At 50.2% G+C, this 13,634-nt stretch overlaps 1 protein-coding gene across 1 annotated transcript in view; it reads right to left on the bottom strand.

Moving 5' to 3' along the window:
• LOC135811578 (uncharacterized) overlaps positions 1-13,634 on the bottom strand; it is a 156,464-nt gene that overhangs the window by 88,945 nt on the left and 53,885 nt on the right. The window lies entirely within an intron of this gene.

Genomic DNA, 13,634 nt, shown 5'->3' on the forward strand with positions numbered 1-13,634 from the left:
AAAAGGGTAAGCGCCATACCAATCCCGCATGCACAGTCAGGACACAGCACGATACTTAACAAACTAGACCTGACTCGGCCACGGCAATCGAGACATCATGAAAACATCTCGCCGGATGGTGGTACCGTGACCGAGCCCCACGTATGCACAACACAGCAGCACGCAGCAAAGCAAAAGACAGCCGACAGCGGAGTAAACCAATGACCTGGGAATAGTGAGATCCCGATGACTCGGCCTGCATCTGGCACAGTCTCTTGAGGAACACATTGCACAGCCTCCCACAACCACCATGCACAGAGAACACGAGAGGTGTGAAAGCGGCTCTTTCTACATTTGTGACTCTTGGCCCATATTCGTTCCACTTACGCCGCTCGTGCTGCTGGTACAATGCAGGAAGGGTTCTGGACCCGTAGGAAGGAGCATCTGGGCAAAATACCCTTACATCAAAAAAAGCTTCCTCCCCACGGGTCCAAAACCCTCGAGCGGCTATGTCCAGGCGCGCATCCTCTCGGCGGTTCGTTGACCGAAGAGGAAACCTCTCACCAGAAAGAGGTTGCAGCGCTGGTTCTGTCGAAACGGCAGTGCAGACTTCAGTCAATTCCCTCGCCAGCAGGTCACGTATCTCGTTATGACGAAGTGTCGGGAAGCCGCCCCTGGCGCAACATAGCTGATGCTCAACTGAGAACAGCTCACCACACACACAGGTTGCTGGTGTATTGGCTAGCGGCCATGCATATCTCAATGCCAGAGCATCCCGGAAGTCACGCTTGGTGAGACGAAAGCCATGCTCCGCCAGGGGCAGCACGCTCAGCCATGAGGATGATCCTTTCTCCGTGTGTTCTTCTATTCGTCGCTTCGTCATCTCATCGCTCGTGTCCACTATTTTGTTCCTGGCTGCCTTTGCGCGCTCCTGGTTTTCGGTGTGGACGACACGCTTTCTGTGACGCATTTCATCGATCATCCTCTGAAAGGGGGTACCAGCACCAGCAACATCAGCAGCCACATCCGGTCCAGGGTTTGAGTTGCCAGCGACCTCCCGCGGCTGCACCTCCGTTGCCGTCATCGTGGGAGTGGGAGACGCTCCATCACGGTCAGCAGTATCTGCAGAAGCCGGCACATCTCCAGCGAGAGAAATTGGATCGCTATCCTTAGCGAAATCGCCCAGAACCTCCTTCACCATAGGTCCGGACACTTGGTTGGAGCCCTGGTGCTCAAACCGTGGTCGAGTCGTGAGGTCCGGAAGGGCCATCCCACCATCCCGTGTCGGGAGCTTTAGAATATCAATGTCTTTCAGAGGCACGCTCGGTTGTCCCACGAGCTCCGGTAGAAGTGAGGAGTGAAGCTCCCGCTCCAACGGCGCCAAGTCCTCCGCAGAAACAGACATAGTTCGAAACACATAGTTCCATCTGTTGACTAAGCCATGGGTCAACGCAGAGTATGCTGCATGCGGCTCTGATGCGGCATAATTTGCTAAAATCTCTGTATGTTTCACCCACTCTTCTACTTTTGTCTCTTTGAATTCTCCGAGGAATGCCTCAGTCCCGATAGCAGCGCCCAGATACTGTACGCCACGAGACTTGACGTGGATAGTTGTGTCACCAAAAGTCTCGGCAGCCAAGGACTCAAAGCCAGGCTTGACGAGTAGTTGCGTTTTTGTTTCGTTGATGTTGTAGCCGTATTTTTGGCCCTCTTCCTTAAGGAGGTTGTACCACTTTCGCAATGGGGAGAGCCCTCCGGCAGCTGCCGAGTCATCTGCAAACCATCCCTGGCACACATCTGCAACATTGGTTCCGACTGACTTGACGAGAGGGGTGAGAGCCGTGGCATAAATGGCCATCGCAAGAGGGTCACCCTGGGTTGTGCCCTCCTGTGACAATAAAGACTGGCCACCACGCACAAAGAGGGATGCAGGGTCTTGGTAAGTATTCAATGTTATTTGTGCTAGCGGGGGGCATACTCGAGCAATATTGTGCAATGCAGCGCGGCGATTCAAGCTATTGAAGGCATTGCGAGCATCGACTAGCAACACTGCCTCAGCCTTTTCCGAAGCAAAGGCAGCCGTCATTGAGTGCACCATAGCCTCCACCCCAGCCGGGATGCCCGTGCAGGCCTGAACTGGTCCGCAGGCTTGCATAATGTCGGGTTTCATCAGAAACAATGCCGCCTTGGAGCACAGTCTACGAAACACTTCACATACCCCTATTGGCCGAACGCCTGGGTTCTTGTTGAGGGCAATGAGTCTGCAAGCTGTGTACGGTGTGAGTGAGCCGGAGGGGACTGAGTCGGTACAGATCAAGCGTGTGAAGCACGCCACTGCCTCACGCAGATCAGTAGATGCACCTTTGTAACATGTGCATAGCCGCCGCCAAGCATCCGCGTCCAGGCCGGAAGGACCCGCAGAACCATGCAGAGAAAGGGCAGTGCGTTTGATCAACTCACCATTGACGCTGGCGAAGTAGATACTGCTGACATTGCCCGCCTCCTCCTGAAGCAGGATGTCCGGTGCTGCCGGTGCCGACCCCGGATGCTTCCCGACGAGAATTTCACGGACTGACTGGGATTGATGAGAATCAGAAATGATGTCGTCCATGCCCAAGACCGGTTTATCACACTTGGGCTTGGTTGCATTATCCAGCATTCTCAGTGCGCAGTGAACTCGGCCCTGTTCCATCAAGTGGCCAAACTCATGAGCAGGGTCTTCGCCACGCCTGGATCTCCGATTCTGCGATGTCTTGAGCATATGCTGAATAGTTCGACCCTCCTGCACTAGCTCCATATAGGAACCCTGGATCCATAAATTTAGTCTGCGACGAGTGTGGCCAGAGCACTCTGCGGCAGGGCAACTCCGACCTACTCGCTGGAGCACCAACGCTGGAAGCAGGAAGAAACAATATAGAGCAGTGGCTTCCGCTCCTCGGGACGAATTGAACTTTTGAAGTTCTGACGTGAGTGTCCGAACAAACTCTTTGCCAACACTGCCGGTCGGAGCCCGGAAGAGGTTCTTTTCCCAATTCGCCACCTCCTGATAGATGTCAGCCATGTCAAAAGGCATGGAGACCCGAGGGGTGGTGGGAACTGGAGAGGCAGCGTCCGGCTGGCTCGAGCCAAGCACCTGCGAAAATGAATCCACATCCGCATGACCAGAACCCGTAGCCTGCAAATCGATATTCCCCGTAGATGGGCATAGCTGGGGTTGGGATGAGATAAGAGTGGACCGTGAGTCATCCTCCCCATGCACTGCCTGTTGTACAGTACCCCCAGCGCCCGAATCCACACTCATCAGTGGCGCACCAGAGTCAGATTCCTCCAAACTGGTAAGCAAGTCAACCTGAGATGCTGTCGGAATCAATGCAGTTGCAGCAGAGGTGCCACTCTGAATAATCTGGGGCTGAGAGCTCGGGACCCCAGGCACCGAAGCAACATTACGACAGGTGCCAAGTCGACCCCTCCCAGGATAGCAGTTACTACAAACTCTGCCAGCCCTGACACAAGCGCATCGTATGCACGTACCCCCTGCTTGGCAGCGACAACATGGCACCGCGCTGGCTAGACCGCACTCGACTATGTCACTTGGGGAGAATGGCGAGGAATCAGAGCTGGGATGAATCCCAAGTGGGTGATCTACACGCAGCCAGGAGTCGACATCGCGCCTGCCACTGCCACAACCCTCATCTGCAGATGCAGTGGATTCATCAGAGCTATCCTCCGGTGATATGTTTCGCTGAGATGGCTGGCTGGCTGAACATCCTCCACCACCACTGACCACAATACCAGCGCCAACAGAGCTATCCTCCGGTGATATGTTTCGCTGAGATGGCTGGCTGGCTGAACATCCTCCACCACCACTGACCACAATACCAGCGCCAACAGCGCCAGCAGGCTGCGAGGCGATGGATTCAGTTTGGTTGTGACAAAGGCTAGGGGTAGCTCTACCAGGGTAGCAGTCCACACAGCGCTTCTTCGCACGAACACATCTGCATCTAACACATTTGCGACCAATCTGGCAGTTGCAGCACGGCATCGCGACAGAACTGGCAGGGATAGGAGGTGTGAGGATGACTGAGGTGACAACTGCATCAGGACTGTACGACCAGAGTCTCCAATCGTGTCAGAAACTGCCTCCAGCAGCAAGGCAGTCACACTCCTCTCCTCACTGGTCTAACACTGGCCATTGGGTGGCCATTGGGTGCCTCCAAAGGATAAAATGTGATGACCACTCCACCGAACAGCAACAGACAGCAGCGCCAGCCAAGTCAAGCTTCCCAGTTCCTCTCCAGCAACCAAGTCAACCAAGCAAACCAAGAGCCTCAGAATTGCCAACCGTTCTCCACTGAGTGATGATGATGATGATGATGATGATGATGATGATGATGATGATGATGATGATGCTCTCGTTCACTTTACTCCGTTGGGCAGTGACCTGTTTTCGCGGCTGCCGTAGCTCCTACCAGAAAAAGTCAGTCAAGAATTTCAGGAGTTATTGTTTGATGGGTCGTTAGATAGAGGCCGGTGTTTGTGAGACTGCAATCATTTAATGTTTCTTCCTTAGTGGTGTAGGTAGATTCTGTTTTGTAAGCATAGTAGGACTACTTTTGTTTTGTAAGTCAATCTCATTCTCCACGCTTTGCTGTCATTTGGTTATGTTTTAAAGTAGTTTTTATGACCTGATGTTTGTTTTTTATATTTGTAGTTCTATTGTTGACATCTTTTGTCTTTTCTTTGGGTTAAAAGGTTAACTTCATCCTCGTTTTCCTATTGCCTTGTATTGGAATTTGCCCATAAAAGTGGCTACGGTGTGATAATGCATTTCTATAAATTATTTCGTGTTTTAACATTATTTTCAGAAAATTGCTCTTACAATACCTTGCGTTTTATATTCATAATATTGTTGCCCGTAAAAGCGGCTTGGTCACATGATGATGATGATGATGATGATGATGATGATGATGATGATGATGATGTCATATTTTACCTGAATATCTATCACGATTTTTGCACATAATCTCGGTTATCACCGTTTCAAGCCCGTACAAGAGGCCGTTTCCAATGATGATGATGATGATGATGATGATGATGATGATTTTTTTTTTTGAAGATGATGAAGCCACTTCTTTGGGCAAACAAAACACAATTTCCCAAGATGAAGGAGTGGAACCCTACACAAATAATAGTTTAAATGAATCCAACGCAAAGATCGTTTTTCCATGAAATACAACAATTGAACACAATTACATGCTTAAAGGCATGAAAGCAACAAAACAGCAACAAAAGGGTAAGCGCCATACCAATCCCGCATGCACAGTCAGGACACAGCACGATACTTAACAAACTAGACCTGACTCGGCCACGGCAATCGAGACATCATGAAAACATCTCGCCGGATGGTGGTACCGTGACCGAGCCCCACGTATGCACAACACAGCAGCACGCAGCAAAGCAAAAGACAGCCGACAGCGGAGTAAACCAATGACCTGGGAATAGTGAGATCCCGATGACTCGGCCTGCATCTGGCACAGTCTCTTGAGGAACACATTGCACAGCCTCCCACAACCACCATGCACAGAGAACACGAGAGGTGTGAAAGCAGCTCTTTCTACATTTGTGACTCTTGGCCCATATTCGTTCCACTTACGCCGCTCGTGCTGCTGGTACAATGCAGGAAGGGTTCTGGACCCGTAGGAAGGAGCATCTGGGCAAAATACCCTTACATCAAAAAAAGCTTCCTCCCCACGGGTCCAAAACCCTCGAGCGGCTATGTCCAGGCGCGCATCCTCTCGGCGGTTCGTTGACCGAAGAGGAAACCTCTCACCAGAAAGAGGTTGCAGCGCTGGTTCTGTCGAAACGGCAGTGCAGACTTCAGTCAATTCCCTCGCCAGCAGGTCACGTATCTCGTTATGACGAAGTGTCGGGAAGCCGCCCCTGGCGCAACATAGCTGATGCTCAACTGAGAACAGCTCACCACACACACAGGTTGCTGGTGTATTGGCTAGCGGCCATGCATATCTCAATGCCAGAGCATCCCGGAAGTCACGCTTGGTGAGACGAAAGCCATGCTCCGCCAGGGGCAGCACGCTCAGCCACGAGGATGATCCTTTCTCCGTGTGTTCTTCTATTCGTCGCTTCGTCATCTCATCGCTCGTGTCCACTATTTTGTTCCTGGCTGCCTTTGCGCGCTCCCGGTTTTCGGTGTGGACGACACGCTTTTTGTGACTGATGATGATGATGATCATGATGATGATGATGATCATGATCATGATGATCATGAATCAATATGCCAGCCGCGTTGTGAATGTCGAGCGAGGATCGTTCACCCCACTGGTGTTCTCGACTTATGGTTTCAGCGGGCCTGAGACCACTCAATTCCTAAAGTCTCTTGCCTCTCTCTTTGTAGAGAGAAGCCAGGATCTCAAATATCCTGTTGTCATGGGTATGTTGCGTACCCGCCTGTCGTTTTGCCTCTTGAGGTGGGCCATTACGTGCTTTCGTGGTTGCCGAGGGTCTTATAACAGACGGCGGGTGAATTCCTTTGTGGCCCAGTGTCGTTTGGCCGCATAGTGAATTTTTATGCTATGCCTCTCAACAATATCACTATGGATAACATCACATTTTATAAATAACTATTTGGTAAAGTAACATCATCTGTTATTCAATATCGATCTGGTAAAATAATCAGCATTTGAATATCTACTTGGTACTAATCATTCAACTGTTAAATGTCATATTTTTACCTGAATATCTATCACGATTTTTGCACATAATCTCGGTTATCACCGTTTCAAGCCCGTACAAGAGGCCGTTTCCAATGATGATGATGAAGCATGTGATTGAGTGGTCTCTGCATGTTGATCGGGTAGCGGAGTTCCATCACTGACACAGTGTGCGGGTATTGCATTATGAATTGGTTGAGTAGATAGTTCCGGAATTAATTCCGTGTTCGATATTGTTTATTTTTTACATATTTTTATTTTATTTTATTCGTGTTCGATGATGATGATGATGATGATGATGATGATGATGATGATGATGATGATGATGCAAAGATCGTTTTTCCATGAAATACAACAATTGAACACAATTACATGCTTAAAGGCATGAAAGCAACAAAACAGCAACAAAAGGGTAAGCGCCATACCAATCCCGCATGCACAGTCAGGACACAGCACGATACTTAACAAACTAGACCTGACTCGGCCACGGCAATCGAGACATCATGAAAACATCTCGCCGGATGGTGGTACCGTGACCGAGCCCCACGTATGCACAACACAGCAGCACGCAGCAAAGCAAAAGACAGCCGACAGCGGAGTAAACCAATGACCTGGGAATAGTGAGATCCCGATGACTCGGCCTGCATCTGGCACAGTCTCTTGAGGAACACATTGCACAGCCTCCCACAACCACCATGCACAGAGAACACGAGAGGTGTGAAAGCGGCTCTTTCTACATTTGTGACTCTTGGCCCATATTCGTTCCACTTACGCCGCTCGTGCTGCTGGTACAATGCAGGAAGGGTTCTGGACCCGTAGGAAGGAGCATCTGGGCAAAATACCCTTACATCAAAAAAAGCTTCCTCCCCACGGGTCCAAAACCCTCGAGCGGCTATGTCCAGGCGCGCATCCTCTCGGCGGTTCGTTGACCGAAGAGGAAACCTCTCACCAGAAAGAGGTTGCAGCGCTGGTTCTGTCGAAACGGCAGTGCAGACTTCAGTCAATTCCCTCGCCAGCAGGTCACGTATCTCGTTATGACGAAGTGTCGGGATGATGATGATGATGATGATGATGATGATGATCAATGTTTCTTCCTTAGTGGTGTAGGTAGATTCTGTTTTGTAAGCATAGTAGGACTACTTTTGTTTTGTAAGTCAATCTCATTCTCCACGCTTTGCTGTCATTTGGTTGATGTTTTGAAGTAGTTTTTATGACCTGATGTTTGTTTTTTATATTTGTAGTTCTATTGTTGACATCTTTTGTCTTTTCTTTGGGTTAAAAGGTTAACTTCATCCTCGTTTTCCTATTGCCTTGTATTGGAATTTGCCCATAAAAGTGGCTACGGTGTGATAATGCATTTCTATAAATTATTTCGTGTTTTAACATTATTTTCAGAAAATTGCTCTTACAATACCTTGCGTTTCATATTCATAATATTGTTGCCCGTAAAAGCGGCTTGGTCACATGATGATGATGATGATGATGATGATGATGAGCCCTGAGTCAGCTGAAGTCTCACGAGCGAAACAAGAAAAATCAATACGCCAGCCGTGTGGTTAACGTGGAGCGCGGCTCCTTCACGCCACTTGTGTTCTCGACGTACGGCTTTAGTGGCCCAGAAACTACTCAATTCCTGAAATCATTGGCCTCCCTGTTTGTTGAGCGCCATACTGAACTGAAGTACCCACTAGTAATGGGCATACTACGCACCCGTTTGTCTTTCTGCTTGCTGCGATGGGCAGTCACCTGCTTCCGCGGTTGCCGCGGTTCGTACGGCAAGAGGCGACAGCCGAACTCATTTCTGGCCCAGTGCCGCCAGGCGGAGTAGGGTGCTGCCTTTGGCCTCAACTTAATATAATGCTATTTGGTTTTTCCCCTTTTATTACTCTGTGTTCATTGCTTGTTTTTGTATTGATTTACTTCCTTGACTGCTTTTGTGTTTCATCATTTTCCGGTTGGTTTTGTGTTGATTTCCCCTGTTCACTTTACATATTGTAATGATATACATTTGCTTTGCCCGTAAAAGAGGCTTTTCTCATGATGATGATGATGATGATGATGATTTTTTTTTTTTGATTTTTTGAAGCCACTTCTTTGGGCAAACAAAACACAATTCCCCAAGATGAAGGAGTGGAACCCTACACAAATAATAGTTTAAATGAATCCAACGCAAAGATCGTTTTTCCATGAAATACAACAATTGAACACAATTACATGCTTAAAGGCATGAAAGCAACAAAACAGCAACAAAAGGGTAAGCGCCATACCAATCCCGCATGCACAGTCAGGACACAGCACGATACTTAACAAACTAGACCTGACTCGGCCACGGCAATCGAGACATCATGAAAACATCTCGCCGGATGGTGGTACCGTGACCGAGCCCCACGTATGCACAACACAGCAGCACGCAGCAAAGCAAAAGACAGCCGACAGCGGAGTAAACCAATGACCTGGGAATAGTGAGATCCCGATGACTCGGCCTGCATCTGGCACAGTCTCTTGAGGAACACATTGCACAGCCTCCCACAACCACCATGCACAGAGAACACGAGAGGTGTGAAAGCGGCTCTTTCTACATTTGTGACTCTTGGCCCATATTCGTTCCACTTACGCCGCTCGTGCTGCTGGTACAATGCAGGAAGGGTTCTGGACCCGTAGGAAGGAGCATCTGGGCAAAATACCCTTACATCAAAAAAAGCTTCCTCCCCACGGGTCCAAAACCCTCGAGCGGCTATGTCCAGGCGCGCATCCTCTCGGCGGTTCGTTGACCGAAGAGGAAACCTCTCACCAGAAAGAGGTTGCAGCGCTGGTTCTGTCGAAACGGCAGTGCAGACTTCAGTCAATTCCCTCGCCAGCAGGTCACGTATCTCGTTATGACGAAGTGTCGGGAAGCCGCCCCTGGCGCAACATAGCTGATGCTCAACTGAGAACAGCTCACCACACACACAGGTTGCTGGTGTATTGGCTAGCGGCCATGCATATCTCAATGCCAGAGCATCCCGGAAGTCACGCTTGGTGAGACGAAAGCCATGCTCCGCCAGGGGCAGCACGCTCAGCCATGAGGATGATCCTTTCTCCGTGTGTTCTTCTATTCGTCGCTTCGTCATCTCATCGCTCGTGTCCACTATTTTGTTCCTGGCTGCCTTTGCGCGCTCCCGGTTTTCGGTGTGGACGACACGCCTTCTGTGACGCATTTCATCGATCATCCTCTGAAAGGGGGTACCAGCACCAGCAACATCAGCAGCCACATCCGGTCCAGGGTTTGAGTTGCCAGCGACCTCCCGCGGCTGCACCTCCGTTGCCGTCATCGTGGGAGTGGGAGACGCTCCATCACGGTCAGCAGTATCTGCAGAAGCCGGCACATCTCCAGCGAGAGAAATTGGATCGCTATCCTTAGCGAAATCGCCCAGAACCTCCTTCACCATAGGTCCGGACACTTGGTTGGAGCCCTGGTGCTCAAACCGTGGTCGAGTCGTGAGGTCCGGAAGGGCCATCCCACCATCCCGTGTCGGGAGCTTTAGAATATCAATGTCTTTCAGAGGCACGCTCGGTTGTCCCACGAGCTCCGGTAGAAGTGAGGAGTGAAGCTCCCGCTCCAACGGCGCCAAGTCCTCCGCAGAAACAGACATAGTTCGAAACACATAGTTCCATCTGTTGACTAAGCCATGGGTCAACGCAGAGTATGCTGCATGCGGCTCTGATGCGGCATAATTTGCTAAAATCTCTGTATGTTTCACCCACTCTTCTACTTTTGTCTCTTTGAATTCTCCGAGGAATGCCTCAGTCCCGATAGCAGCGCCCAGATACTGTACGCCACGAGACTTGACGTGGATAGTTGTGTCACCAAAAGTCTCGGCAGCCAAGGACTCAAAGCCAGGCTTGACGAGTAGTTGCGTTTTTGTTTCGTTGATGTTGTAGCCGTATTTTTGGCCCTCTTCCTTAAGGAGGTTGTACCACTTTCGCAATGGGGAGAGCCCTCCGGCAGCTGCCGAGTCATCTGCAAACCATCCCTGGCACACATCTGCAACATTGGTTCCGACTGACTTGACGAGAGGGGTGAGAGCCGTGGCATAAATGGCCATCGCAAGAGGGTCACCCTGGGTTGTGCCCTCCTGTGACAATAAAGACTGGCCACCACGCACAAAGAGGGATGCAGGGTCTTGGTAAGTATTCAATGTTATTTGTGCTAGCGGGGGGCATACTCGAGCAATATTGTGCAATGCAGCGCGGCGATTCAAGCTATTGAAGGCATTGCGAGCATCGACTAGCAACACTGCCTCAGCCTTTTCCGAAGCAAAGGCAGCCGTCATTGAGTGCACCATAGCCTCCACCCCAGCCGGGATGCCCGTGCAGGCCTGAACTGGTGATGGTGAACTGGTGATGATGATGATCTAGTTTCCCATAACTAGACTTTTATTTCTAATATACCTAAATATAATTGCTGGAAATACAATCACAGTTGATGATGATGATGATGATGATGATGATTTTTTTTTTTTTTTTTTTTTTTGATGATGATGAAGCCACTTCTTTGGGCAAACAAAACACAATTTCCCAAGATGAAGGAGTGGAACCCTACACAAATAATAGTTTAAATGAATCCAACACAAAGATCGTTTTTCCATGAAATACAACAATTGAACACAATTACATGCTTAAAGGCATGAAAGCAACAAAACAGCAACAAAAGGGTAAGCGCCATACCAATCCCGCATGCACAGTCAGGACACAGCACGATACTTAACAAACTAGACCTGACTCGGCCACGGCAATCGAGACATCATGAAAACATCTCGCCGGATGGTGGTACCGTGACCGAGCCCCACGTATGCACAACACAGCAGCACGCAGCAAAGCAAAAGACAGCCGACAGCGGAGTAAACCAATGACCTGGGAATAGTGAGATCCCGATGACTCGGCCTGCATCTGGCACAGTCTCTTGAGGAACACATTGCACAGCCTCCCACAACCACCATGCACAGAGAACACGAGAGGTGTGAAAGCGGCTCTTTCTACATTTGTGACTCTTGGCCCATATTCGTTCCACTTACGCCGCTCGTGCTGCTGGTACAATGCAGGAAGGGTTCTGGACCCGTAGGAAGGAGCATCTGGGCAAAATACCCTTACATCAAAAAAAGCTTCCTCCCCACGGGTCCAAAACCCTCGAGCGGCTATGTCCAGGCGCGCATCCTCTCGGCGGTTCGTTGACCGAAGAGGAAACCTCTCACCAGAAAGAGGTTGCAGCGCTGGTTCTGTCGAAACGGCAGTGCAGACTTCAGTCAATTCCCTCGCCAGCAGGTCACGTATCTCGTTATGACGAAGTGTCGGGAAGCCGCCCCTGGCGCAACATAGCTGATGCTCAACTGAGAACAGCTCACCACACACACAGGTTGCTGGTGTATTGGCTAGCGGCCATGCATATCTCAATGCCAAAGCATCCCGGAAGTCACGCTTGGTGAGACGAAAGCCATGCTCCGCCAGGGGCAGCACGCTCAGCCATGAGGATGATCCTTTCTCCGTGTGTTCTTCTATTCGTCGCTTCGTCATCTCATCGCTCGTGTCCGCTATTTTGTTCCTGGCTGCCTTTGCGCGCTCCCGGTTTTCGGTGTGGACGACACGCTTTTTGTGACGCATTTCATCGATCATCCTCCGAAAGGGGGTACCAGCACCAGCAACATCAGCAGCCACATCCGGTCCAGGGTTTGAGTTGCCAGCGACCTCCCGCGGCTGCACCTCCGTTGCCGTCATCGTGGGAGTGGGAGACGCTCCACCACGGTCAGCAGTATCTGCAGAAGCCGGCACATCTCCAGCGAGAGAAATTGGATCGCTATCCTTAGCGAAATCGCCCAGAACCTCCCTCACCATAGGTCCGGACACTTGGTTGGAGCCCTGGTGCTCAAACCGTGGTCGAGTCGTGAGGTCCGGAAGGGCCATCCCACCATCCCGTGTCGGGAGCTTTAGAATATCAATGTCTTTCAGAGGCACGCTCGGTTGTCCCACGAGCTCCGGTAGAAGTGAGGAGTGAAGCTCCCGCTCCAACGGCGCCAAGTCCTCCGCAGAAACAGACATAGTTCGAAACACATAGTTCCATCTGTTGACTAAGCCATGGGTCAACGCAGAGTATGCTGCATGCGGCTCTGATGCGGCATAATTTGCCAAAATCTCTGTATGTTTCACCCACTCTTCTACTTTTGTCTCTTTGAATTCTCCGAGGAATGTCTCAGTCCCGATAGCAGCGCCCAGATACTGTACGCCACGAGACTTGACGTGGATAGTTGTGTCACCAAAAGTCTCGGCAGCCAAGGACTCAAAGCCAGGCTTGACGAGTAGTTGCGTTTTTGTTTCGTTGATGTTGTAGCCGTATTTTTGGCCCTCTTCCTTAAGGAGGTTGTACCACTTTCGCAATGGGGAGAGCCCTCCGGCAGCTGCCGAGTCATCTGCAAACCATCCCTGGCACACATCTGCAACATTGGTTCCGACTGACTTGACGAGAGGGGTGAGAGCCGTGGCATAAATGGCCATCGCAAGAGGGTCACCCTGGGTTGTGCCCTCCTGTGACAATAAAGACTGGCCACCACGCACAAAGAGGGATGCAGGGTCTTGGTAAGTATTCAATGTTATTTGTGCTAGCGGGGGGCATACTCGAGCAATATTGTGCAATGCAGCGCGGCGATTCAAGCTATTCATAGCCAGCAATCGCATGTCATCACGTACATTGAAAATCAACATAATTTTGCGAATCGACCTTTTTTTCAGGATCACTTTTCAACGAGGACGAAGCAAAGTCGGCCGAACGAAGCCTAGAGGAAGAAAATCACCCTCTCCACTTCACCATCACGATACTGACATAGATACGAGATGAAACAACTAAAAAATCCACAAGAAAACTGTACGACCATCATCGCGCTGACTTTGGTCTGACTT

Source organism: Sycon ciliatum, chromosome 3 (genome assembly GCF_964019385.1).
Source record: "Sycon ciliatum chromosome 3, ocSycCili1.1, whole genome shotgun sequence".
NCBI lineage: Eukaryota > Metazoa > Porifera > Calcarea > Leucosolenida > Sycettidae > Sycon > Sycon ciliatum.